The sequence below is a fragment of the Aquila chrysaetos genome, chromosome 1, assembly GCF_900496995.4.
Source record: "Aquila chrysaetos chrysaetos chromosome 1, bAquChr1.4, whole genome shotgun sequence".
In the NCBI taxonomy this organism is placed as follows: Eukaryota; Metazoa; Chordata; class Aves; order Accipitriformes; family Accipitridae; genus Aquila; species Aquila chrysaetos.
Window position 1 is genome coordinate 21,934,216 of NC_044004.1, and position 8,916 is coordinate 21,943,131.

The 8,916-nt window shown below is 37.8% G+C and overlaps 1 long non-coding RNA gene across 1 annotated transcript; it reads left to right on the forward strand.

Annotated features, from left to right (window-relative positions):
• The first annotated feature begins 347 nt into the window (after positions 1 to 347).
• On the forward strand, positions 348 to 2,124 carry LOC121233427. The gene is made up of 3 exons (XR_005932810.1): positions 348 to 487; positions 2,048 to 2,052; positions 2,114 to 2,124. It is a non-coding gene; the product is annotated as an uncharacterized LOC121233427 (long non-coding RNA).
• The last annotated feature ends 6,792 nt before the right edge of the window (positions 2,125 to 8,916 follow it).

Genomic DNA, 8,916 nt, shown 5'->3' on the forward strand with positions numbered 1-8,916 from the left:
AGAGCTGTGAGAGACTGAAAGAGTTAATGTCTCAAACATTGTGGTGGGGCAAGTTCTGCACAACAACAAACCACAGGTGAGAAGTGGATCAGCACAAGACATCAGCAACAGAACATGGAGGGCATGCTGGAAGGTGCACAGTTCCCTGTTCTGATAAGCTGAGTGGGGCAGCTCACCAGGTATGGCCAAAGATCAAACAATGGTCATGTCTGCAGGGAATAAGAAGTTACTAACCCCAAATGACCCCCAAGCCCACCAACCCATTTCCTAAAGGTTCTGGAAGCACAAACTGTGCATGACACCTAATTAGCCTAATGAGTTCGAGTGCCTGCCCAAAGCAGGGGCAAGAAGATGATAAAAGGACACAAACTGAAGCCCCACGTGTGTGCACACAGGAACTGGACCTCTAGACTGGCTGGACCAGTGCTGGACCCAGGACTGGTGAAATCTTTCTCTTTTCTTTTTCTCTCTCTCTGTCTCACTCTCTGTTTCTCTCGTTTTTTTCATAATCCCTGCACCTCATCCCTTTAGACATAGAACCATTGACCAAGTCTGGGACTAGGAGCAGATCCAGCTGCCCCATGGCTCCTCTCTGAGGAGTCTAGAAAGCAAGGGGGTCCACTCTGAACCTCCTGACTCAATGGGAGGGCTCTCCTTATTTCCTGAATTGATGTATATGTTTACCATGAGTTACATGGTTTACTGAGGTAGTTTCATGCCAATTCCTTTTCTGAGAGACGCCTCCACCTACTGTCAACACCTTCTAAGTTCAGGCTGCTTATGCCATGAATAAAACATTTAACTGATCGTTCCATGTCCTTTCCTTAATTTAGCCTGAGGGAATTTCAAACTCACCATGACTCCTCCCTGCTGTGTCCAGCCCGGGTTGTGACTAGAGCCTGCACTGGAGCAGGCTCCTGGCAGGACCTGTGGCCCCGTGGAGAGAGCAGCCCAGACTGGAGCAGGTGTGCTGGCAGGACTTGTGACCCCACGGGGGACCCACGCTGGAGCAGTCTGTGCCTGAAGGACTGCAACCCACGCAAGGGACCCACAGTGGAGCAGTTTGTGAAGAACAGTAGCCCGTGGGAAGGATTCACGTTGGAGAAGTTTGTGGAGGACTGTCTCCCATGGGAGGGACCCCATGCTGGAGCAGGGGAAGAGTGTGAGGAGTCCTGCCCCTGAGGAGGAAGGAGTGTCAGAAACAACGTGTGATGAACTGACCACAACCACCATTCCACATCCCCCTGTGCTGCTGAGGGGGAAGAGGTAGAGAAATCAGAGTAACGTTGCACCTGGGAAGAAGGGAGGGGTGGGGGGAAGTTTTTTTTAAGATTTGGTTTTATTTCTCATTACCCCAGTCTGATTTGATTGGTAATAAATTAAATTCATTTTCCCCAAGTCAAGTCTGTTTTGCCTGTGATGATAACTGGTGAATGATCTGTCTTTGTCCTTATCTCCACCCATGAGCCTTTCATTATATTTTCTTTCCCCTGTCCAGTTGAGGAAGTGGAGTGACAGAGCAGCTTTGGTGGGCACCTGGCATCCAGCCAGGGTCAACCCACGACAATCCAGAATCTTCAAAATTTTATATAAAACCGCATCTTACATGAGTTGTGTTTTTTCACTTTAAAACCAGATTTACGGGTAGAAATGCTAGTTCTGTTCCAATATTGTACATTATGTGAACTGCTATAAACAGAAACTTGTACTCTACCTTGGATATGCAATCAACATTTCTTCTTTGAGGTCTAGTAGACAATAAATCCAGCTTTTTGCTGGATGCATAGTTGAATAACTTCACCTAGGAGTCCCTCCAGACTTTGAGAATTATATCAGCTGTTTCTAGGCACTAGTGATGCGCTAGCTGTGATAACCAAAATCAGTTAACTGTTCAGCACTGCCACAAGATGGGCAATGGACCGATGAATATATTAATTGATATATCAGCCTCCTCATAAAGGACATGGGATCTCACACGCAGTTGGCAATAAACACTGTGCAGGGAGTTGTCCGTCAGCATTTACACATGTCACCTAGTATGAAAAAGTTTTGGTAGACCACTGAGCCATGGGGTAAGCCTACTCTGATGCAGACACTCCCTTCCACCAGGAAGTCCCCACATTCTTGGGTTACTAGAAGGTGCACCTCTGAAGCATCTAAGGAAGCTCCCACTACTGTTTATCCAAAAGTGATAAAATTTTGAAAAAAGTGTTTGCCTTTGCAAGTAAAAGGGACAATTAGTAATCCTAAAAATAACATTAGTTTTATACTTCAAAGCAATAGTTAATACCACCAGTGAAAAGACATCTATGTGTCCAAGTTGTAAGGAAATCAGTTTGTAATATGTGATGTGATATCAAAGGTTTAAGGTTACAAATAACAAAAGGACTAGACAATTAGACAAACTTAACACAGAATATGACTATTATGGAAATATAGAAATTATTAGTGTTCATTTAAATGTAGAATACATAAATAGGTCATACTGGAAAAAGCAATCTGACATCCAGCAGAATTCACCAGAGATTAAAAGTTCAGCTTCTGTATTAGGGTAGTATAAAACAATTTATAAAGAAAGTAGCTAGACAAGACCTTTCTTGCCTATTCATCCTACTGCTCATATAATGCAAGATAACATTTTGTTCCAACATCTAACCCCTCTGACATTTAAAAGAGACATTCAACTGTGGGGAAGTACTCTTTGGTTTTAATCATTTCCAAGTTAGAAATACAGAAAGATATCAATGATTAGAAAAAGTTACTGTGGATATAGGTTGCTAAGAAAAAAAAGCAAATCCTGATAATTTTTGACTCAAATTAGTGGCCTTTCACAACAGGGAAAAGAGTTTTGCTAACATCTCACTGCACCATCACTGATGGATGCTAAATATCATGGGCAGTTGTCCTAGTTTTGGCTGGGATAGAGTTAACTGTCTTTCTAGTAGCTGGTACAGTGCTATGTTTTGAGTTCAGTATGAGAAGAATGTTGATAACACTGATGTTTTCAGTTGTTGCTAAGTAGTGTTTAGTCTCAAGTCAAGGATTTTTCAGCTTCTCATGCCCAGACAGCGAGAAAGCTGGAGGGGCACAAGAAGTTGGCACAGGACAGAGCCAGGGCACCTGACCCAAACTGGCCAACAGGGTATTCCATACCATGTGATGTCCCATCTAGTATAGGAACTGGGGGGAGTGGGGGCGGGGAATTGCCACTCAGGGACTAGCTGGGTGTCAGTCGGCGGGTGGTGAGCAATTGCACTGCGCATCATTTGTACATTCCAATCCTTTTATTATTGCTGTTGTCATTTTATTAATGTTATCATTATCATTATTAGTTTCTTCTTTTCTGTTCTATTAAACCGTTCTTATCTCAACCCACGAGTTTTACCTCTTTTCCTGATTTTCTCCCCCATCCCACTGGGTGGGGGGGTAGTGAGTAAGCGGCTGTGTGGTGCTTAGTTGCTGGCTGGGGTTAAACCATGACAGCAGTGCTTTCAGAATCCCATCCTGGTTTTTCTGTTTCAGGAAAGGAAGGAATAGAGATCTGCAAAAGATATACATATTGGCCATAAACTATGAAACTGTCATGCTGGGAGGAGCGTGGAAAAACCTTTTCTTTGGCCTAATCTCATCCTCATTCTTTATTGTAGAGAAGGCAAGCAGATTGTATGCAAATGTCTACATTTTGGGATACCATTTGAAATTCTGCAGTTCAAACCATAATTCAAATCCTGAGAATGAGGAATATTGCACACTTTAAAAGAACTTTTAGCCCTACAATTTCAAACTACATTTTCAAATATCAAATAAACCCTGGGAACAATGTATTCTCATTAGAGTGTGACCCATGGTTCCATCTTTTGCTCATTCTTTTAACCAATAGGTTCAATCAATTGAAGTTTAGGAATGAACTCATCTGCCAAAGGCCCATCCTTCTAATACATACAATGCTTCTTGAATGAGCACTAACACAAATACTGTTAAAAACAATACAATCAACTGAAGGCCATAATTTTGCCTTAAAAATAGAGTGACTCTTCCCTAGCAAAACTTCTGGTTCTCATGCATTTTGACTTAAGTGTCAGGATAGTGAGATTAGAGGTAGAATTAAAACTATGCTACTGTTTTACTGTGGTGAAACAACTTATTAATGAAATAGTAATAGGACAATTAGAGGACAACACTTTTCTGTTTTTACAATATTTAAGACAAATATATTTTTGCAAGGTAGTGAAGCAAAGCTGGTGTAATATATATCATGTTCATATCAGCCAAGAAGTATTTTCCTATTAATTTATAATTATGAATGTTTTGTTTTACAGTTATTTCCGTAAATAGGCTGTTTTATACTTGCACTATGAGTAGATGAGAAACATTTATGTTCAGATAGAAGCTGCAGAATTTAGAGTATGTATTCTACACATACTGAAAAAAAGTTGAGATGACAGTCTTTTTATATTCAGTAGATACTTCAGAAAGTTATTATTCACAGACTCCAAGGGTCTGCAATACAAAGGTACGTGAAGCCAGTTACAAGACTATATTTTGTAACTTCTAACGTTGCACCACTGTGACAATGTGAAAAACATTAAGCAGATTACAGAGTGGAATAGGGAAACTAATCAAAGGCAAGAATGAAAACAGCGATCCATTAGCAGAATAACATCAGCATCTTCCAATGAGATTTCTAATGTGTGTATAGATAAATTCCCTTTGTTAAGGACAAGTTAGGCAGATCCTGAATGCTTACATGGTGCTTCATTGTTGCTTTTTAGGTCTTTCTTCTCTACCTCACCCCCTCAATCAAAACAAAATCCTGGCATTATTTTCTCTCGGGATCCTAAAAAAATTCCGATATGCAAGCCATCTGTTAAGCCACTACTCCCGTCAGAGGAAGATACCTATCTTTAGATGCTACTGCTAATTCCCCAGATTTCTTTCAGTGGACCACAATACACCTTTTCTCCAATCTGAAGCTGTAAACTTTCTGGTTTGTGTTTAACCTGTAAGAAGACAGAACATACATAGGCCAAAGAAAGAAAACAGCACACGTAGTCAAACACTTCCTTTCTTACTAGTAAAGCACATGAAGATACTACTCATTAGAGAAATGCAGTCACCCTGCATATAAAACCCCTCAATCTAACTCTCATTTCTCTTTAAAATTTGTATGTTCTGATGACTCCTGTGGGACACAACTTCAAGCTTGTCTTTTCTGTCTTTTATTAGCTACACTACTAAGCTGTACAAAAGCCTATTCCTATTTCTCTTCTGTTCACCTCTCCTCATGCTGAAATCAAACTACTGAAGGGTGCTCTCCTGCCCTCTTCCAGCTTCCTTTGTCAGGTACCTCCCTCATCAGTTCTAACAGCTGATCACAAGGCTCTGCTACTTCGCTCTATAGCTAAATGCTTCTTTTAACAAGCTACTTTTTTCCTGAATGTTTGTGTTTTATAAAGGACAACTTTTAGTTAATGCTTACTATTGAGCAGCTCTATAAATTTTTATGCACCTTAAAGACACTAATGGTAGGCAAAGACCACTTCTTCTCAAATTTTAGTTTGGTATAGTCATACATAGAGTTCAAAATATCAATCAGAACCTCAAAAGTTTATGAACAATTCAGTTTCTTATATAATCAAATACTGGAATAAATTTTTTTTAGTTAAGGAGAGTAATTTTTTTCAGTTAAGGAAAGTTCAGAACAAAATAAAAAATAAAAAGAGATATGAAGACAATGAAAGTCTCAATCTAGTCTTGTACATCATTGATGTTCCTTTTTTTTTTTTTCTCCATTCAATGAAAAAAAGTTAGGAAGAAGGTGAGAAAAAAGAAGATAGGAAAATTAGTGGGTAAATAAATATTTTCTAAAAAGTTTTAGCTTTCAAAATAAAGGAAATAAAACAGAATCAAAGCAAAATATGCATTTTATTTAGAACCCAACTTAAAACCAGTACAAAAGCAGTTTCATTTTGGTGAAGAACCTGTTTTCTGTGGAAAATATTGGTTAGTAGGTTTTTTGCTAAATTTTAAAATAATAAACATTCTGTCAGAAAAAAACTTTACCTGTCACTAATATCTTACCACCTCCTTTTTAGAATTCATTATTATTTATAGCTAGAAATTATACCTACAAATGAACAGAAGAAGCTTCATAGTTCCAGCATGTCAATTTTTCTGTGTATCATAGCCATTTATTTGCATAAAATTTTCAATTCACTTCCCAGTTATTTATAAAGAAAGAAGAAACTTAATTGCTCACTGGACCAGCAAGTGTTCATGTTCCACAGACTTTGCTGAAGAAATTCTTTATATGTGGAAGTTTTTTATTGCATATGCAGCAATAGACAGAAGACATATACAGACACACACAGACACCCACACCTGCCTGCCCTGAAAAAATTGCTAAGGTAGTTCTCCAAAGGCATTTTCATTTTCATGTTGTTGCTCCTCTGAGTATTATTTTCATATACCACTTGCTTGATGATGTTGTGTAAATCCTGGATGTGTTCCAGCTTTCTTTGAAAATGTATAACATTCTCTTAAGAGTATGTTCATAAAGTAAAATTGCATACGGGAAGCTTTAAAGCCTCAAAATTTGGGTCAATTTATAAAGCTTTCCGTCTTCCTCCCCTCCTTCCATGTTAACTTGAGCAAAAGAGAATTTATATACTGGTTTTTTTATTTTGTCACTGATAATATAAGAGAAAAATGTTTTTTTCAAAGGAGAAATATTATCCTTTGTGGGTATTAGCCGCACTGGGCAAGTAACCACTATAGAATTCCTCTCGGCTATACCAACAGCTTAGAAAATCACAGCTTCTACAGAGGTATGTATTTGATTAATGCTAACCTAAGTCACTGCAGATTTTGGCTCATAGTTTATCATAGAAACATTTTCAGATCTTTTAAGTGTTAGACCTCAGCAGATGTTTCAATAAATGAAAGGAAATTGTGTATAATCTGCATACCTGTTCATAGATAAGGGAAATGAATCTTAAAAATATAGCAACACAATCCAAAGATTCTAAAGAGTCTTAAGTTACATAATAATAATAATAATAATAATAATAATAATGATTATTTTACTTATATTGCACATTTCCCATGATAATGTTGAGTATTTTGCAAATATTAATTGTGTAAAGTTCTTTGACTCTGCAAAATCAGTTTATTTGGTTATCTGTTCCTCTCCTGGCACATGTTTAATGCCAAATAGCTCCTTGGTCAAAAGATTTTATAACCTGTGACAGTTTAGAAATGTGTTAAACTAACAAAAAATAATCTGAACAGCTGGCAGGTTGTGATGTCTGCTGGTTTACAAACACTGTGGGCCATTCTATGTTTTCTCTCTTTCTGTCCACACAATAAAACCTTATTGGATACTAAATATCTAAATCATCTCACTTTCCAAACCAGTAAAATAAGACTGGCAGAACACATTGTTAGAGGTCTGGTATTCCAGGTGCTAATCAATTACTTCTAGGAACACTTCTTCCTCACTATCTTTAATTTTACATGGAATGGTAAAGTATATACAGTGTATTTTATTCTAATTCTGAAATAGATATGGAAAATAATGTTTTATTATACAAACTTTTACAGTAAAAATTTTGGGAAAGATTTTATTCCAGTTATCAGAGAACAAGTTTTGCATTCATCCCTGTTTTACACCGGGGTCTCATTTCCCCCTTGACCAAATATGTGCATTCACTTTGCCACACTCCTCTGTGAAGCAACCACTGAAATGTTTCTTACACAGTTTCTTTAGAAGGCTTAAAACACAAATCTCTGTTATTTGAATTAAAGCATAGTGGCTTGGGCTTGTGAGAGTATTTGGACACCTTAACTTTCCTTTATGTCCACAAATAGAGGACAAAACAGTCTTTTATCTGAGTCTTTCTGCCTCTCCCTACTGTCTACCACACTATGCAGGAACATGAAAGATCCATTACATTACAACACCATGGAATACATCACTCCTCACTCCTCTACCAGCACCTGGTCCAGGTTTAGATCCTTAGCCATGAGCATCCCTCCCTCAGATCTGTTTCGAATCACAACACAAATCTTTATCAGTCAATGATACTGCTATTCCTGTACCTGTTCCAGTTGCTGCCAAACACAGCTCTGTCTCCATCCCTGTTCCCACCCAAAAGTCCACAGTCCCCATCTGGATACTTAACTAAACCAAGCAGTCCATGTGTCAGAGCTATGTCTGGAGTTTGGCAGGGTTGCCAATTAAGGGACATTAAAGAAAAAGAAAACATGTATGTTTAATTCTAGGTCAGCATGACCTTGTCTTTCTCCTAGGTAGACAGTACTGAATTCTGATACTGCCCATATAATCTGAATTTTTACCTTTCTGTAATGGTATAAAGCTCTTTACTCATTTAGGGTGATAACAAGTAAGCTTCTTCATAGAAATTAAAATTACTGAATTAGTCAGAATTCTTAGTCAATTACAAACTAGGACTGTCCATTTCCAAACACAGTGAAAAGTTGTTCAGAAGCTGTAACATCACTGCCAACTCTACAGACTTAAATATCTCATTTCTCAGTAGATTAATAAATCCTACCAAAATATCACAATATTTTTTTGCTTTGGAGCCATAACAGAGCAACAGAAAGTCCAGAAGTTGAATAAGTTTTTCTTTTTTTTATTTCTATAATTCAGAAGTCAAAAATTAAAATAAGATAAACTGAGGTTCCATTACTGAAATACTCAAAGTTATTTCTTCATTACACTTTGGAATTAACTCTGTCAGGACTACTGCTGAATTTATTTAACTCTTCTCTCTTTGACCACTCTCTCAACTTATAGCAAATATACAGTATGCAATCTTGAAAAAAAGATTCAGGGACATTATTTAGCTCTGATTGCAAGTGATTAAATTTACTTGCAAAACAATAAACAAA